This window comes from Equus caballus, chromosome 12 (assembly GCF_041296265.1).
Source record: "Equus caballus isolate H_3958 breed thoroughbred chromosome 12, TB-T2T, whole genome shotgun sequence".
Classification (NCBI taxonomy): Eukaryota; Metazoa; Chordata; class Mammalia; order Perissodactyla; family Equidae; genus Equus; species Equus caballus.
The window spans coordinates 34,774,387-34,793,883 of record NC_091695.1 but is presented as its reverse complement, the minus strand read 5'-3'; the positions used below and the strand labels follow the sequence as shown (position 1 = coordinate 34,793,883).

The window sequence follows — 19,497 nt, the reverse complement described above, 5'->3', positions numbered from 1 at the left end:
AATCGTTTGTATGCCTGATTAATTCCAGGAGCAATACTAATTTTTGCAGCTATCATCCTCTCAACATTTGTAATTCTTCACTCTCTTGGCAACCTTGTGAGGAGACAATGTTATTTCCATATTACAGGTGGTAAAAGTGAGGTAAAGTATGTTGGCATGAGAGTCACAGATTACAACAAAATAGCATTAGGTTATTGATTTTAGTCTTATACCTCATTCCTCTCCCCAGTCTGCAAGCCCAATATCTCATGTTGTTCAACCTCATCTCTTCTTTTTGTTTCTATATTCCCTCTAATAGAGTTAAGCGTCTATGAGGATGTAGAGAAATGACCGTGGAGAAAAGAGATAGCTGTCTCTTACTCCCAGGATAGTGGTTTGAGAAATTAATCAGAGTTAGATTTCCATCTCAATCTGACTGCTCACCCCAGTTTACTGCTCTCAGAAAACCCAATCCTTCTCTGAAGTCTCTTCATGGCTGATTTCATCTCTTGGCTCCTCAGAGTGTAGATGATGGGGTTCACCATGGGGGTGATGACCGTGTTATTGATAGACACAGCTATGTCCATGGGCAGTGTAGTGAAGGGCCGGCAGTAGATGTAAATGCAAGGCACAAAGTGAAGAGTCACCACCAGGATGTGGGAGGTGCAGGTGGTGAGGGCCTTGTGCCGGCCCTCCCCAGAGTGAGATCTCAGCATCACCAGAATAATAGTGTAGGACCCCAGGAGCCCGAGGAACCACAGGAGTGTCACCAGCCCATTGTTAGAGATCATAAGGAGTTCCAGAGCAAAGGTGTCAGTGCAGGCCAGTTTAACCACTTGGGGCACATCACAGTAGAAGGCATCTAGGACATTGGGACCACAGAAGGGGAGTGGAAGTAAGAGAATTATCTGGACAATTGAGTGCAAACCACCACCCATCCAAGAGGTGACCACCAAACCCACCCACATCGATCTCCTCATAATGGTCACATAATGCAGAGGTTTGGCAATTGCAAGGTATCTGTCATAGGCCATCACAGAGAGGAAAAAAATCTGCCCCCCCAGCAAAGTGGAAGAAGAAGATCTGTACCATGCAGCCATGGTAAGAGATGGTTTTCCTCTCTGATAAAAGATCCACCAGGAACTTGGGAACAGTGACAGCTGAAAAAACAATGTCCAGGACTGATTTGTTCCTCAGGAGAAAGTACATGGGAGTGTGGAGGTGGGACTCACAGGTGATGGTCAGCACAATGAGTGCGTTACCCAGCACAGTTGTTACGTACACAGAAAGGAAGACCACAAACAAGCAAAACTCTAGCTCCCGGAAGCGAGTGAGTTCCAGGAAGACAAATTCCTTCACGGTGGTGTGGTTGCTCTGGCCCATGATGGGGACTACCCTCTGCTAGCTCTACCTTAGGAGAAGATATGTCAGGATTAGGAGTATGCAGTCATGAGGCGGCAATATCATTTATCATATATTGTTATAAGGCTCTTGCAAGTATCCAGATCATAACGACTACTCAGAAAAACTGTGCTAGAGTCCCCCTTTTCATTGTGTGGAAACTCTTTATCCTGGTGATTTTCCTTTCTTGTTGTAAAACCCTAGGTTGACAAGAAGAACCATCACACTCCTATGTCCTTACTCTGACTAGAGTGAGATGGAAAGGCTATGGTCATTTGACCATGGCTTATTTTCTATCCTGCAGGAATAACTTCTTTACATGTATGCAAGCTTTATAATTTACTAAAAGCTTTCACCTGCAACATTTCATCTTGATTTTGATTCTTGTGGTGTCTCTGTGGGCTCTGTAGAGTAGTTATGATTATCTGCATTTTACATAGGAGAAACTGGAGCTTAGAGCAGTTAATGACTTTCCCACATTTGCAAAATCACAAAGTTAATAAGTGGCAAATCTAGGATTTGAACCCAAATAATTTTTCTGACTTGACAGAGACTCCCTTCTTGACGAGATTTTAGTTAGGCCCTTCTGAGCCCTCTTCTCAACTAGGTGTCAACCTCGACCTTACACATTTTTCCTGGATAAACTCAGTTTTAGCAAGAATCCTGCTAAATCAGTTTAGCAAGAAGCCCCTACCCTTGATATCTGATCAAATTTCTCAACCCCCACCCTAGACATCTAACTCCTTGTATCAAAGTTCTTGGCTTGTCTTTAGCAAGAATCCTGTTAAGCCAATTTAGCAAGAATCCCCCTATCCTTGCATTCTCCCTTTAGTAATTCTCTATCCACTGACCCTCTCCCTCTGTTCATTGGCTATAAATCCCAACTTCTCCTCATTGTTTTTGCAGTTGAGCTTAATCTCTCCCCTCTATGGCAATAGTCTTGACCTCTACTGCAACAGTCTTGAATAAAATCTGTCTTGCCATTTTTAACAAGTGTCTGGTGAATAATTTTTATTTAACAGTCTCCAGAGGTTTTTCCACTGTAGCATTCTGCCAGATCAGAGAGTGTGGGGCTTACTTTGCTATATCAGAATTATAGTGGGTAGGTTAACTTTACAGTTAATTAAGTAGCCTGACTAGTTAATCCTCATCTCCTTTCATACAGGAGAGAAGAATCAGGCCCTCATAAGTACTCCTCCATGCGCTCTGAGACACTTGGATCTCACTTGGTCCACAAGGCTCTTGGTTGAGTGTAGAGCTGCAATCATCATTCAGAGCACATGAAATCATCACAGACAAACTCATCATTAAAACTTCCAGACCTCAGTGGTGACTTAATCTGATCCTCCTTACTTTAGGGGTGAATGGAGAAGGGTATTTATTTTTCTAGAATCAGTCTATGGATTGGTGAAAGATACATAACTTTAATAAAAATTTTCCGAGTCCTCTTTGAATTTTTGCCATGAGAATACTTAATATCTACCCTTTAAACAAATTTCAAGCATACAATAAAGTATTGTTAACTATAGTGCATTACATTTCCAGGACTTATTCACCCTGCATAACTGAAACTTTGTACCGCTCATATCCCTTGACTAGCGTCTTCCCATTTCTCTCTACCCCAAGCCTCTGGTGATCACCATCCTACTCTCTGCTTCTCTGAGTGGAAGACATTATGCTAAGCGAAATAAGCCAGCCACAGAAAGACAAACACTGCATGATCTCACCTATAGGTAGAATCTAAAACAGTTAAACTCTTGCAAAGATAGAGAATTTTAACCTGGGATTAAATATAACCTCAAATTCCAGGGATTTTCTTCTGTTGCTATGTTGGCAAGTAAGGTTTTTTCAAATCAGATATCTGGCCATCAGAGGACAAAACTCTCTTAAATATGAATATTTGTATGTCCAAGGACTCTCATATTGCAGATAATTTTTAAAAATTCAAATAGTTGAGATGACCCAAAGCCAGTTCAACAGTAGAAAGTAAACAGTTTTGGCATTCAAAGCAATGGAAGCATATCTGAAGAAAATAGGATAAAAAAGAGAGTAGACTAGATAAAAAAAGAACAGAGCACAATCCCTGAAATAAAAACATAATAAAGCACCCTGCAAATGACCCGTTTAGTGGCATTTCTTTTTTTCAGTTCTGTTACAGTTGAGGGTATTTTATGGTTTAATTTGAGGAGTTCAGACATGCAGAAAGCTTCTTAAATAAAAATCTTCTCTGTTGATTTTCCTAGATTTCTGATTTCACCATTAGAACCATTTAATTCCTGTGGAAAAGTGAATTTCCTCTCTAAGGGTTCTTTTAATATGATACAATAAGAATCCTACTTTAATATCCCATCATAACACAGTACCTGGAGGTGGTATTCTGGAATTTTTTACTGCCACCTAGCAAACAACAGAAAGCTACTCAAATTATGTTATTTCCCTTTATAAAAGGTGTCTACAAAGAAGAGCCCACCTTAGGATTGTATTGAGGGCAAGATATATTAGCTTCCCAACTTGAAACTCCAAGGGAAACATTTGTCCTAGACCCAAGTGTCAGGGACAGCTCCCCTAGGAGACCAGTAAGATCTTCCTCTTAGACAATGAAGACTACGTACTGGGCCATTTCTCTTTTGTCTTCCATACACTCAAAAACCTATATATGGGTTAATTTCCTACTCCATACTTTCTCAATTGTAATCTCTTAACAGTTTCCTACTTATATTTTGTTGTTCTGTTACGTGTTTTGCTGTTGTTGCTGTAAGATCTCCCTAATCCTTTGTAGATGTGATGGGTAAATACATTGGTTACTAAGGTAGAGACTGATTTTCATAGGTATAAGGCAATCAGCCATGTCCAGAACAAGCATTGGTTATGAAGGCAAGATTGGAATGGGCGCTAGGCAGGAAATCATAGCAGTCTTGGCCGACAGGGGTTGAAAAGGTAATATGGAAACTAAGGATGGGTGTGTAGCATTGGGAGTCAGGCTTGTAGAATCTACAGGAGGTGAGGGGCCACAAAAATCATACATTGCCACCTTCAGTTTGCCTAGTTGGGCCCTCATTACTATTTTCAAATAATGCTGCACTCAGCATTTTGGAAATGCGTTTTTGTGTACATCTGTAAGTCCAGACATGAACTTTACTGGGTCTAGGTCTAGTCAAAAATTACTTTAGTTTTCTAATTTTAACTAATGATTAAGGTATTGTAAAGAAACAGCCTAATTCTAATTGTGGTTGGATGTTTGATTTCTTTTTATAGATGGATGTTATAAGCCAAAATAAATTACAACACTTTTTAACTTGAAATGGAAGACTGAAGAGTTTGTCATCTTGATGATACAAATGCCAAAAAAACAAATTTATTATAATATTCGAATAAAATTTAAGTAATTGTTTTTTATAATTTTGGGGTTGAGAAGAACTTTGTAAGCATTACACCAAAGATTACCAAAGACTATTAGATTTGGTTGAATAAAAATATGAAACTTCCATGTTTCAAAAGCATTAAAAATAAGTTAAAAACTAAAAATGAATGAAAAACTTGGGAAAATGTATGTAAAAAATAATACAAAATAAGTTTACTACTTTTGCTATAAATAGAGCTTTTATCATTCAGTGAGAAATGTATACTTTAAAACAAAAGTGGGTCATGATTCACAGAGAAATATAGTTGGTCAGCTCATATATGAATTGATGTTCAATTACACTATTAAGCAAAGAAATGAAAATTAAAATTGCAATGAGATATCAATTTTCACCTGAAGTATTGGTCAATGTTTAAACGACCCATTATTTGCATGGATATGGGGAAGGAGATATATGGTTGGTAGGAGTGTACAGAGGGACAAACTTTCTGGGGTCATTCTTGAAATATGTGCCAAAACTTAAAATGTGCAAGTCCTTTGACTCAGGAATTCTATCTTAGGAATTTATGCTAAACAGTTAATAAATCAAGTGCTTAATGCCATAAGTGCAAAGAAAGTTTGTGACAGTACAGATTATAAGAAATAAGAATTTAGATTAATATCTGATATATAAAACTTGTTCAATAAGTTACTGCACAATAGAATAATTCAGTATTTTCAGCCAACAAAATTGATAATGTAGAACTTTACTCTTAGATGTGGTAAGAGTCCTTTTTAGTGATAGGTTGAAGTGCTGACTGTATCACATACTGTTACTTTTGCAAATAAATCTATTTTTTTTGTGAGGAAGATTAACCCTGAGCTAACATCTGTTACCAATCCTCCTCTTTTTGCTGAGGAAGACTGGCCCTGAGCTAACATCCATGCCCATATTCCTCTACTGTATATGTGGGACACCTACCACAGCATGGCTTAAGAGGTGGTGCCATGTCTGCACCCGGGATCTGAACTGGCGAACCCTGGGCCACTGAAGCAGAACATGTAAACTTAACCTCTACGCTACTGGGCAGGCCCCAAAATCTATATGTTTAAAAGAAGTCTGGAAAGATGTCTACCTCAATAGTAGCAGCTATTATCTGTGGGTATTTGGATTTTGGTAATCTAATTTTTAAAATAGATTTTAAATGGCTTCTGATTTTGAAAATTAGAAAAAGCGTATTAACATACACTTTGAAGTAAAAGCTTTTCCTCATTAATTTGAGCTCTGATGTTATGCCTCTTGTGTTTTTCTTTTCCATTTCCATAAAATTGTCCTAAGAAAGGTAACTTATTAAGGAAAGAGATGTGTGGGGAAAAGAATTCTAATTATTCTCTCAGTGTGTTACGGTTCCATGAGACATTGGCTGGAGGCATCATATAGAGAGCCTCGGACCAGCCAAGTCAGGTCTCTAGAAACTGAGATCGAAGCTACTTACTGCTGGCTTCTCTTTTGAATTAATACAGTTCCACTTGCTCTTCTGGTCAATTACTTTAGAAGGTTCTAGACTATCAGGTGCGATGTCAGGTCAGGATGGAATGGTGGATTGTCTATTTTGTAACCTCAGGGTTGCATTATGAAACTTAGAGGCGGCTTGTTCAAAAGACAATAGTCTTTGAACTGAGATTCAAGTATTTTAAATTTTGGCTGGATGGGCCTGAGCAATTTAACTTTTATGCATCTCAGCATCTTCTTCCATAGAATGGGGAGCATATGCCTTGCTTTGCAGTGGGGTTTACTTGAGATAATCTAGCACTTTTTACTGCCTGTCATTATGTATCTATTTATTTCTGCCTCTTGCTCCAAATGTAAACTCCTTGAAGGCAGGGACTTAGTTTTGTCATCATTGTTTCCCCAGCTCCTACTGGCACATAGCAATTATTCTGTAATTCTTTTTGAATAGATGATGAACGAATGGCTGGCCAGTGACTAACATGCAGTAGCTACTTAACAAGTCCTTGTTCTCCTTTATCTCCAGTCTCATCCCACTTCTGTCCCTCATTCACTTTTGTTGCTGTAAATTCAATGAAATGACAATTCACATGAGAGCACGTTGTACACTTCAAAGCATTATACAAACATAGGGTGTTAATATCATCATAATGCTAATGGTATTATATAATTGTGTTTCTCACCCTGTTCCCAGCTATCTTTGAATCTCTTTTTCATAAAGGAACTGGGCCAGTTATTTTCCCATATATTGTAAGTGCTCCATAAATGTTTATGAAATTTGTTTTAATATAAAGGAAATCACCTTCTAATCAGAAGGTGTCTTGAGACACCTAATATTTTATATGAGAGGCAGGAGATTTTAATCAGCCTAAGGCTTTCAGTTCTAAATGATGTACACTTCAAGAATTGCACATGAATATTTTACCTTTCAGGGACTGAAGACTGAACACTATCAAATAAAAAAATTATATGTGTGCTAAGCTGAGGTTGCCTGCACCTACCTTTGCATTAAAAAGGTGAGCCTGTCAGGTTCCCCATCTTCACTGCTCTGTTCGTCTTTACCCAAACACATGCACAGTCCACATTATTCCCTTAGACACTGAATTGGAAGTCTAATATAATAATCAGCATAGGGAACAGTGTCAGATATTTGTAAGAAACATAATTTTCAATGGAGAAGCTAGCAGTTGCAGATGCAATGGGAGTTATTAAAAGGTCACTAGGCAACATGTATATATATATTGGGATTTTTCCAACTAACTTTCTGTTATTGATTTCTAGTTTAATTCCATTGTGGTATGAGAGCATACTTTGTGTGATTTGTGACGGTCTGTTTTATAGCCCAGAATGTGGTCTATCTTGGTGAATGTTCCATGTGAGCTCGAGAAGAATGTGTATTCTGCTGTTTTGGGATGAAATATTTTATAAATATCAATTAGATCCAATTGATTAATGTTGCTTTTTAATTCAACTGTATTCTGCATACTGAATTTATGCCTACTGGATCTATAAATTACCGACAGAAGGTATTGAAGTCTCCAAATATAATAGTGGATTGGTCTATTTCTCTTTGTATTTCTATCAGTTTTTACCATATCTATTTTGACACTCTAAGTGCATACACATCAAGGCTTGTTGTGTACTAGGAGAATTAACCCCTTTATCATTTTCATTATAAAAACCCTCTCCTAAGATGGGCATGGATGTTAGCTCAGGGCCAGTCTTCCTCAGCAAAAAGAGGAGGATTGGCAGCAGATGTTAGCTCAGGGTTAAGCTTCGTCAAAAAGAAAAAAACCCTCTCCTTATCACTGATAATTTTCCTTGTTCTAAAGTCTGCCTTATCTCAAATTACTATACAGTCATGCACTGAATGACATTTTGATCAACGATGGATGTGGTGGTCCCACAAGATTAATACCATACAGCCTACATGTGTAGTAGGCTTTACCACCTAGGGTTGTGTAAGTACACTCTATGATGTTTTCACAACGACGAAATCACCTAAAGACTCTTTTCTCAGAACTATCTCCCATTAATTGACACATCACTGTATCTTCTCCAGTTTTCTTCTGGTATATCTTTCTCGACTGAATTATTTTTAATCTGTGTCTCTATATTTAAAGTGAGTTTCTTGTAGAAAACATATAGTTGGGTCTTTTTAAAAAAAATCCACTTTGGGGGCTAGCCCAGTGGTGCAACAATTAAGTTTGCATGTTCCACTTTGCCGGCTCGGGGTTCGCCAGTTCAGATCCCGGGTGCGGACCTATGCACCGCTTGTCAAGCCATGCTGTGGCTGGCGTCCCACAGATATACAGTAGCAGAAGTGGGGCTGGCCCTGTGGCACAATGGTTAAGTTTGCACGTTCTGCTTTGGTGGTATGGGGTTCATGGGTTGGATCCTGAGTGCAGAGATGGCACCGCTTGGCAAACCATGCTGTGATAGGCGTCCCACATAGAAAGTAGAGGAAGATGGGCACGGATGTTAGCTTAGGGCCAGTCTTCCTCAGCAAAAAGAGGAGGATTAGTGGCAGATGTTAGCTCAGGGCTAATCTTCCTCAAAAAAAAAATCTACCTTGCACTCTCTGTCATTTAATTGATGTATTCAGACTGTTTGCATCAGCAGGTGGCTTAAGAAAACTTCCTATTGTAAATGACAGCTCACTTTCAGCAAAGTAAAGCACAGCTATAGAACAAACTACGTGTTTGTTCTATAACCATCACCCAGATTGGGAAATGAAACATTGCTAACACTTCAGAAGCCTTAGAATGTTACACCCCGTCCATTTCCTTACCACTAGATCTAATGCCAATCCTGACTTTTATGGTAACCATTTGCTTGTCTTTTATTATTTTAGCCACTTATGCACCCATAAACTATAAAATTAATTTTGTCTGTTTTTGAACTTTATATGCATTAGGTAACATTTTAGGTATTATTTTGTGCCTGGCATCTTCTGCTTAACAGTATGCTTGTGAGGTCAATCCATGTTGTTGCATGTAGCTATAATTTGTTTACACTTATCACTATATGATATTCCATTGGATAATATAGCTCCATTATTCAACCACATCTTTATGGACATTTAGATAGTTTAGTATTTGGAGCTTTTATGAACAATGCATTGTGTTAGTCCAGGTCTTCCAAGAAGCAGAAACCAAGCAGAATTGAACATAGAGGGTTTTAGTAAAGGAAATTCCTGTGAGAGGAAATGTGAAGGGAGCCAGGAAAGACTGGGGTTGATGTCAGACTATGATGTGAGCCTGATCCTAAGTGAAGGAGAGAGGGAAGAAATATTTGGGTGGAAGCCAAGTTTAGTTTTGACCCTTGTGCTGGCAGAAAGGGATGGTAAGAGAGTGTAGTGGTTTAATATTGAGTGGGCTTTAGAGATAAGACAGTACTTGTTTCTAATTCTAACTGTAATTAACAAGTTGTGTGACTTTGGGCTACAATTATGCCAACAGGTTATTTTTGAGGCTCAGTTTCTTTTCTTGATAGGAATGATATTGCCTATCTCATGAGGCTGCTGAGACTCCTGGTTCAGAGGGTGTATATAAAGTTTATGATATAAGATAGGCACAAAGTGAGTGCTTATCTAAAGGGGCATTTTAAGAACAGTGGCTCTTGGGCATGGATGGATTATATATCATGAGACTCCATGTTGACATATGCTAAATACAGAAGAAGTGAGTCCATTCTGAGAGATAATGCAAGTTCAAAGGAAGATGGTGTTAGAGGTGATGTTGGGAGTTTGGTCTTCTTGAGATTGAAAACTCCATCAAGCGGCTCTTTTTAACCATTATTTTATTTTGTCCTTAAAAATTCAGTTTAGGGAGTAGCCTTGAGGAAGATCATTCAAAGTTTAAGGGTAAGATGTCTCAGCACCATAACTTTTATTTTCTATTAGACAAGTTGACATCAGAAGAAGAGGAGTAGGGATATCCTACCCTGAATGTTACTTTAGAAACAAATTAGAATTATTTATGATTGTTAGGGGTTTTTAACATAATTTCGATCCCTGGACTCTTATAGTGAAAGATGTAGAAACACCTTGAACTTGGAAGAGGTGATTCTTTCCTTGAGACAGAGGGGAAAGCCCCTCCTCTCACCATAAAACAGAAAATTCACTCTGCACACAGAACCACATGGAGAGATGGAAACCTAACATAAATTGCACAGATTACATATGTGTATATAATTTAATTCACACACCTATTTTGCAAAATAGATGTGAAAATTAGATGTTAATCAATTTTAAACTAGAATTACTTCCTTGGTAGATTTTAGAGAATAAGGATACGAGAGCATAAGTAACATCTATAAATTGTCAAAGCCGTCAACGTTTGGATCTAGGATTAGAACCTTGATCATCTGAGAAATATCCACCTTGCAGGTTACTGACCTGATCACATCAAACAGAAACTGTGAAGTGTCTGGTACAATGCTCCATGAATAGTAGACACTCAGTAAATATTAATTTCTTTATGTATATGTAGGGAAATGGTGGCAGGCATCTTGGGAGCTGATCCTTCTTCAATTAGATGATAATACTAAAACCAAAAAAACAGATAAGATTTTACTAGTGTGCAAGACCCAGATGTTTTGCATCTAGCTCATTTAATTATCTCTTGCCATTCTCAACTGTCTTAAAATTTGTGACTAAGTTTGAGCTTGAGCATCTGTACTGCAGTTTTGATTTGACAGGTGTCCTGGCTGTGAAAGTGAAATGGCATAAATTGCTATCAGCATTATGTAACCAGAACTGTCAACCTGAGTTTGAAGTTTGTCTGTGAGTGCGCCTTCTTCTGGTCTGAAACTTTTCCTCACTCAGTATTTCTTTTAACTTCTCAGGAAGCTTAGAAAGCTTTTAGCTTTCTCTCTCAGATCCTTACTGGACAAATGACTATGAAACTTAAAGAATAACTTCTTTTAAAAGAGAAAATTTGGCACTTTTAAAAGAGGACAAGCCTTAAACTAACAAATGAGTTTCAGATGGTATAATTCCAGGCATCAGCATGCAAATAAGGGGATGTTTGGAAGTGAGGCACCTCCTTTGTGCTTAAGATATATGTCACTTCCCAATTATTTGGGTAGGGGTCTGGAGCAAGCAACCTCCACAGGAACTTTTTTAAAATTTCTCTTCCTAGGAGCAGAACTTCAAACATGGGTGAGGATGCCCATCAGAGGATGTCATCAGAAGAGCAGAAGAGAAAAGGGAAGAATCTGAGTTGAGTTTATGGGAAGACAGAAAGATTGGAGTAATTTATGGAGAAGAAATACTAAAGAAGTTCTTGTCATTTCACAAAGTCTTACAGTTCCAGGAGACTTGTAAATAAGACTCCATGGTACATACACACAGAAAGAATGCAGACTGGATGTCATCACCTCTCCCTTCCCCTCTCTCCTGCCTCTCCCTCTTGCCAATCTATTCTATAACTACTTTATATTTTGATTTATTCTGCTTTCAATGCAGTCTAATCAGGCGCATCCAGCTCCTTCCCATCTCCAAGTTGCTCTCTAATCAGACTGAGAGAACTTGAAACTGGTGCCAGAAATGTGTGTTTGTGGGAAGATACTTGAAGCAAGAAGATAAAAGGAGATTGGAGAGAGATTGCAACCTCTAAGACATTCTTTTCTAGTGCCTATTATCATCTGTAGCTTTGGACAGTAGAGAAGTGGTTTTCAAAGTTCGTGGTTGGGGTGCATTTGAGGAGATGGCTCTCTCTATCCTTGCAGATGAATCACCACATTTACAACTTGGCTGTCTCTACAAAGGAAGGATTTTCAGAATTCAAAATTCATGGCTGCATAAATTAATCACTCTCTGGGGTGTAAAAAACATATCCTCATTTAAATTTTCTGAAAGCAGAGATAATTAATTTCCATCCCAGTGGTCAGACCCTGAGATTCCCCAGGGTTGATCTAACTCAGAATTTTCCTTTGTGGTCCATGAAGAAAAAACACAGGAAGGTCTGGAAGAGAGAGCACAGATAAACACTTAAATTCTGCCTTCTATACTTCCAAATAACTTGTTATCATAGAGAATCTCATAATTATTGAGTTTCTATTGTCTACCCAATGTTATGCTGGGAATTTTGCATATATTAACATATTAAATCCATTTACAGATGATTTGATGGGCACTGACACTCATAATTAGAAGGACACTGTGCACCACACCCTCGCATCATGAACTCATACTCTCTTCACCTCAGACGTTGCGACCTTTCCCTCAGGTGAGGGAGGGCAAAATGCACAGACTTTTCCTGGAAAATTTTGGTTTTGTTTTATTAAAAATGTAGCACTATTTAGGGTGGCAGTGGAGAATATCTTTTCTATGGAGGAATCACATGCATATAAAAAATCAATAGAGGGGAAATTGGCAGAACATGGTTAAAAGCATAGACTTCCAGTTATAAGATAAATAAGTCCTGAGGATGCAACATACAACATGGTCACTATAGTTAACACTGCTATATGGTATATTTGAAAGTTGCTAAGAAAGTAGATCTTAAAAGTTCTCATCACAAGGAAAAAACTATTTTTTCTTTCACCTATAGGAGATGATGGATGTTAACCAAACTTATTGTGGTAATCATTCCACAACACACATAAGTCAAGTCATGGTACTGTACACCTTAAATGTGTACAGTGTCATATATCAATATATCTCAATAAAACAGAAAGAAATAACAGCAATAGAAGATGACAGACTCATAAAAAAGCAACTTACCAGTTAAATATAACATTAAAATTTTTATATATAAACATAAAATTAAGTGAAAATATGATTTTATTTTTAATATGTTAAATTAAAATTTTATTATAAATTTTCATCATATTAATAAACTATTTAATTTTAATTTAATATAAATGGTAATTTAACATAAATATAAACATTTTAATTCATTTGCTTCACCACAGAACATAGAATTGGACTTTTAAAATTAAATAGCTAAAACAGTGAAAAGGTAGAGAGAAGTTGCATCTTGACTCATGTTATGGCCAATTAAAGGAAAGAAAGGCATTTGATTTAGAAAACAGGGTATGACTTTCAAGGGCAAAAAGGTTGCTTCAGATCTTGATGACTTCACCAAGATGGCAGAGTGAGTAGTCTTCTTTGTCTCTCCCCCTTCGAATCTACAACTAATTGGACGTTCATCAGTTAACAAAGGATACCCATATAGCATCTCAGGACACCTGAGAGACCCGTGCTGCTATACATCAGAAGGTGGACAGACTTCCCCCAGGAGGAGATGGAGATAGGTGAAAACTCTCCGACCCCCGGCCCCCAGACAGCCTAGTACCTGCAAGCAGCTTTCTTCCAGCGGACTCCCCCATAGCATTGCCATGCACCAAGGGCAGGCATGAGCATGCACCAGGGGAGCCACGGTGGAAACAGGTGACTACAGCCCTACCTAATCCCCCCGTGATTACCCCTAAGCCCAGGGGGAAACTCCATGAACCTGCACCAGCAGGGAAAGCCTCTACTTGCCATTAGTGGAGAGGCCCCTCCCAGCATTCAGAACACCAGGAGGCTCCTGAAGAGGAGGATCCCAGGCAGGGCAGCAGCCCGCCAGCTGCTGCTGACTCACAGACTCTGGCTGTGTCCAAGAGGGGGCAAGGGACAGCCAGAGATCCCATTGGAGTGGCTGGGGGCTAGGTGGAGCTCCAGTGGCCTGGCTCCACGGCCCAAGGGGAAACTCTATGGTCCCACAACAGCAGGCGGGAAAGCCTCTACTGGTGTTAGTGGAGAAGCCCTGCTCAGCATTCAGAACACTGGGAGGCTCTGGGAGAGGAGGATCCCAGGCAGAGCAGCAGCCCGTGAGCTGTCTCTGACTCACGGACTCTGGCTGTGTCCCAGAGGGGGCAAGAGACACCCACTGATCCTGTGGGAGTGTCCAGGGGATGGGTGGAGCTCCAGCTGCCTGACTCCATGGCCCAGGGGGAAAACTCACAGTCCCACAGTAGCCACAGTGAAAGCCTCTGCACAGCACTAGTGGAGAGGCCCCAACTGGCAATCACAAGGCTGGAAGGCCCTGGGGCAAAAGTAGCACAGCTAGGTAAGCTAACCACAGACTGCAGAAGATACCCATAGCTCTGCCGTGGCCTTTAGTGGACAAGTGAGATCTTGTGGGCCAAGAAAGTGACAGAGCTGCGAATATAGGTGATCCTGCTCCCGGACGCTGGGAAAGCCCATAACACCACTGCAGACCCTAAGGAGGGAGCGCGTCTAGGTGGTCTGCAACAGTAGGCACCAGCAGCCTGAGGCCCCCTTGTGATTGCCCCCACAGATGATGAGAGACCCCACAGGACCACTGTGACTATGAGGAGGGGCCCAGGTCCAGTCACCAACACCTGACAGGGTTCCTGGTTGGTGCAGCCTAAACAGCTGCTCCCCCCTACACCAGTAGAAACAAGTGGAGGCAGTAACTAAACTATATCTCTATGCAGAGGCACAAATCCACGCCATCAAGCAGTATGAAAAAAATATATTAAATCTCCAGCACAGAAGGAAAATGACAAGTACCCAGAAAACAATCCCAAAGACAATGAAATCTATAACCTAAATGATGATGAATTCAAAACAGCCATTATTAAAAAACTCAACAAGTTAAAAGAGAATACAGATAGACAACTCAATGAGTTCAGGAGCTATGTCACAAAAGAGCTTGACACTATAAAGAAGAACCAATCAGAAATACTGGAGATGAAGAACACAATGGAAGAGATTAAGAAAGATCTGGACTCTCTGAACAGTAGGGTCGATAATACAGAGGAGAGAATTAGCAATTTGGAGGATAGGAATATAGAAATGCTGCAGACAGAGGAGGAGAGAGAACTAAGACTAAAACGTGTAGCCACCCCTGATGCAGCAAGTGTTGATAATCATTGGAAAATGCTTGCCAACAAACTGTGACCCAGAGGTGAGAAGGCCAGTTAGCCAATGAGAGGTAAGACCTCCAGGGGGAGGCAACCTAAGCCAGGCATGGTCACCCGGGGGCACAGATGGAGACATGATATAGGGAGCAGGAGGGGCCATTGCCTAGGAGGCCTAGCATGCTCCGAGATAAAAATATACGAGCACAGCAATAACATGATAATATCAAAACAGAGGCCAAGGGAGGGTTCCTTGAGAAATCACAAAGAATTCTTGGCATTTGCTAATTACATTGTCCAGAACACCTGTGTATGTTTAACAGATGTAAGCTATGTATATATTGAAACGCTGGTTATAATAAACTCAGAGTGGCCATCAGCCGTCTCCGCATCTATCTTGATGTGTACATTGGACTGCGACACCGACAAAAAGAAATGAAGAAACTCTCCGAGAATTATTAGACTCAATTAGGAGTCAAAACATAAGGATTATAGGTATACCAGAGGGAGAAGAGAAGGAGAAGGGGGCAGAATGCCTGTTCAAAGAAATAATGGCTGAGAACTTTCCAAACCTGGGGAGAGAGATGGAACTCCATGTGACAGAAGCCAATAGATCTCCAAACTTTATCAATGTAAGAAGACCACCCTAAGGCATATAATAGTGAAGCTAGCAAAAGTCAATGACAAAGAGAAAATACTAAGGGCAGCCAGGCAGAAGAAAATAACCTGCAAAGGAACCCCCATAAGGCTATCAGAAGATTTCTCAGCAGATACCTTACAGGCTAGAAGAGAGTGGAATGTATATTCAAAACTCTGAAAGACAAAAACTTGCAGCCAAGAATACTCTACCCAGCGAAAATATCCTTCAAATACGATGGAGAAATAAAAACTTTTCCAGATAAACAAAAGTTAAGGGAGTTCATTGTCACAAGACCTCCTCTTCAAGAAATGCTCAGGAAGACCCTCATACCTGAAAAATCAAAAAAAGGAAAGGGGTTACAAAACCCAGAGCAGAGGAGATAAGTAGAAGGACAATAACAGAAAGTAGCAACTCTCTATCAGAACAGGTTAGCAAAAGTTAAATAAAACATTAAAGATAAAAGGAAGGGAAACACCAAGAAAAAATATAATCCTGTCATTTTAACCTCAAATCCACAACACAAGAAGGAAGGGAAAAAAATCTGACAATAACAACCTGGAAGGGGAAGAGGAAAGGGATGGAATGTTTTAATTTAAGGAAATTAGAGGCTATCAGAAAATGAACTATCTCATCTATGAGATGTTTTATAAAAACCACCTGGTAACCACTAAATAAATAACAAGAATAAAGACACAAATTGCAAATAAGAAGAAAGCCAATACAGAAATTTACCTACCTGAATTATTAGTCCAAAAATCATGGGGCAAGAAACAAAGGAAATGCAAGAGAACCAGAAAACAAGTGAAAAAATGGCAGCGGTAGGCCCCCACATTTCAATAATCACTCTAAATGTAAATGGATTGAACTCTCCAATCAAAAGACACAGAGTGGCAGGATGGATCAAAGAACAAGACCCAACAATATGCTGCCTTCAGGAAACACACCTCAGCCCCAAAGACAAACACAGACTCAGACTGAAGGGATGGAGACAATACTCCAAGCTAATAATGAACAAAAGAAAGCAGGTGTCACCATGCTTATATCAGACAAAATAGACTTGAAAGCAAAACAGATAAAGAAAGACAAAGAGGGGCAGTTTATAATGACAAAAAGGGACATGCCACCAAGATGACATAACATTTATAAATATACATGCACCCACACAGGAGCACCAAAATTTGTAAAGCAACTCTTAACAAAACTAAAATGAGACATCAACAACAATACAATAATAGTAGGGAACCTCAACACCCCATTAACACCAATGGGTAGACCATCCAGACAGAAAATCAACAAGGAAATTAAAGAATTAAATGAAAAATTAGACCAGATGGACTTAATAGATATATATAGAACACTTCATCCCAAAACAGCAGGTTACACATTCTTCTCAAGTGCACATGGAACATTCTCAAGGATAGACCATATCTTGGGAAACAAAGCAAGCATCAATAAATTCAAGAGGGTTGAAATAATATCGAGCATCTTTTTGGATCATAATGCTATGAACCTAGAAATCAACTACAAGAATAAAGCTGGGAAAGGAGCAAAAATGTGGAGACTAGACAGCATACTACTGAACAAACAACGGATTATTGAAGAAATTAAAGAAGAAATCAAATATTATATGGAGACAAATGAAAATGAAAACATGCCATACCAACTCATTTGGGACACAGCAAAAGCACTCCTAAGAGGGAAATTCATTGCAAGACAGGCTCACCTCAAAAAACAAGAAAAATCTCACATAAACAACCTCAAACAACACCTAACACAATTAGAAAAAGAAGAACAAACAAAGCCCAAAGTCAGTAGAAGGAGGGAAATAATAAAAATTAGAGCAGAAATAAATGATATTGAAACAAAAAAGATAGTAGAAAGGATCAATGAAACAAAGAGTTGGTTCTTTGAAAAAATTAACAAAATCGACAAACCCTTAGCCAGACTCACTAAGAGAAAAAGAGAGAAGACTCAAATAAAATTAGAAATGAGAGAGGAGAAATCACAACGGATACCAAAGAAATACAAGGGATCGTAAGAGAATACTATGAGAAACTATATGCCAACAAATTGAACAACCTAGAAGAAATGGGTAAATTCCTAGACTCTTACAACCTCCCCAAACTGAAGCAGGAAGAAATAGAGAATCTGAATAGACCAATCACAAGTAAAGAAATAGAAACAGTAATCAAAAACCTCCCCAAAAATAAAAGTCCAGGCTTCTCTGGAGAGTTCTACCAAACATTCAAAGAAGATTTAATGCCTATTCTTCTCAAACTATTTCAGAAAATTGAGGAAGATGGAGCACTCCCTAACACATTCTATGAAGCCAACATCACCCTGATCCCCAAACCTGACAAGGACAACACAAAGAAGGGAAACAACAGGCCAATATCACTGAGGAACACAGATGCAGAAATCCTCAACAAAATTTTGGCAAACCGAATACAGCATTACATCAAAAAGATTATACACCATGATCAAGTGGGATTTATACCAGGGACACAGGGATGGTTCAACATCCACAAATCAATCAATGTGATACACTGCATTAACAAAATGAGAAGCAAAAACCACATGATCATCTCAATAGATGCAGGGAAAGCATTCGACAAGATCTAACATCCATTTACTTAAAAACCCTCAATAAAATGGGTATAGAAGGAAAGTACCTCAACATAATCAAGGCCATATATGACAAACCCACAACCAACATCAGACTCAAGGGACAAAAACTGAAAGCCACTCCTCTGAGAACAGGAACAAGACAAGGGTGCCCAGTTTCACCACTCTTATTCAACATAGTACTGGAGGTGTTGGCCAGAGCAATTCGGCAGGAAAAAGAAATAAAAGGAATACAAATAGGCAACGAAGAAGTAAAACTCTCGCTGTTTGCAGACGACATGATCTTATATATAGAAAACCCCAAAGAATCCATTGGGAAACTATTAGAAATAATCAACAGCTACAGCAATATTCCAGGGTATAAAATCAACATACATAAATCCGTAGCATTTTTATATGCTAAAAATGAGCTAACAGAAAAAGAACTCAAGAACTCAATCCCATTCACAATCGCAGGAAAAAGAATAAAATACCTTGGGATAAACTTAACCAAGGAAGTGAAAAATCTATACAACAAAAACTACAAGACTTTCCTGAAAGAAATTGATGACGACATAAAGAGATGGAAAGACATTCCATGCACATGGATTCGAAGAATAAACATAGTTAAAATGTCCATACTACCTAAAGCAATCTACAGATTCAATGCTATCCCAATCAGAATCCCAATGACATTCTTTACAGAAATTGAACAAACAATCCTAAAATTCATGCGGGGCAACAGAAGACCCCAAATTGCTAAAGCAATCCTAAGAAAAAAGAATAAAGCTGGAGGCATCACAATCCCTGACTTCAAAACATACTGCAAAGCTACGGTAATCAAAAGAGCATGGTACTGGTACAAATACAGGTGCACAGATCAATGGAACAGAATCAAAAGCCCAGAAATAAAACCACACATCTATGGACAGCTAATCTTCGACAAAGGAGCTGAGGGCCTACAATGGAGAAAAGAATGTCTCTTCAATAAATGGTGCTGGGAAAAGTGGACAGCCACATGTAAATGAACGAAAATTGACCATTCTTTTTCACCATTCACAAAAATAAACTCAAAATGGATCAAAGAACTAAAGATTAGGCCTGAAACAAGAAGTCTTCTAGAAGAGAATATAGGCAGTACACTCT

The 19,497-nt window shown here is 39.1% G+C and overlaps 1 pseudogene; it reads right to left on the bottom strand.

The window, feature by feature from the left end:
• Window positions 1-419: 419 nt before the first annotated feature.
• LOC138916892 (olfactory receptor 4D6-like) lies at window positions 420-1,362 on the bottom strand (annotated as a pseudogene).
• Window positions 1,363-19,497: the final 18,135 nt, after the last annotated feature.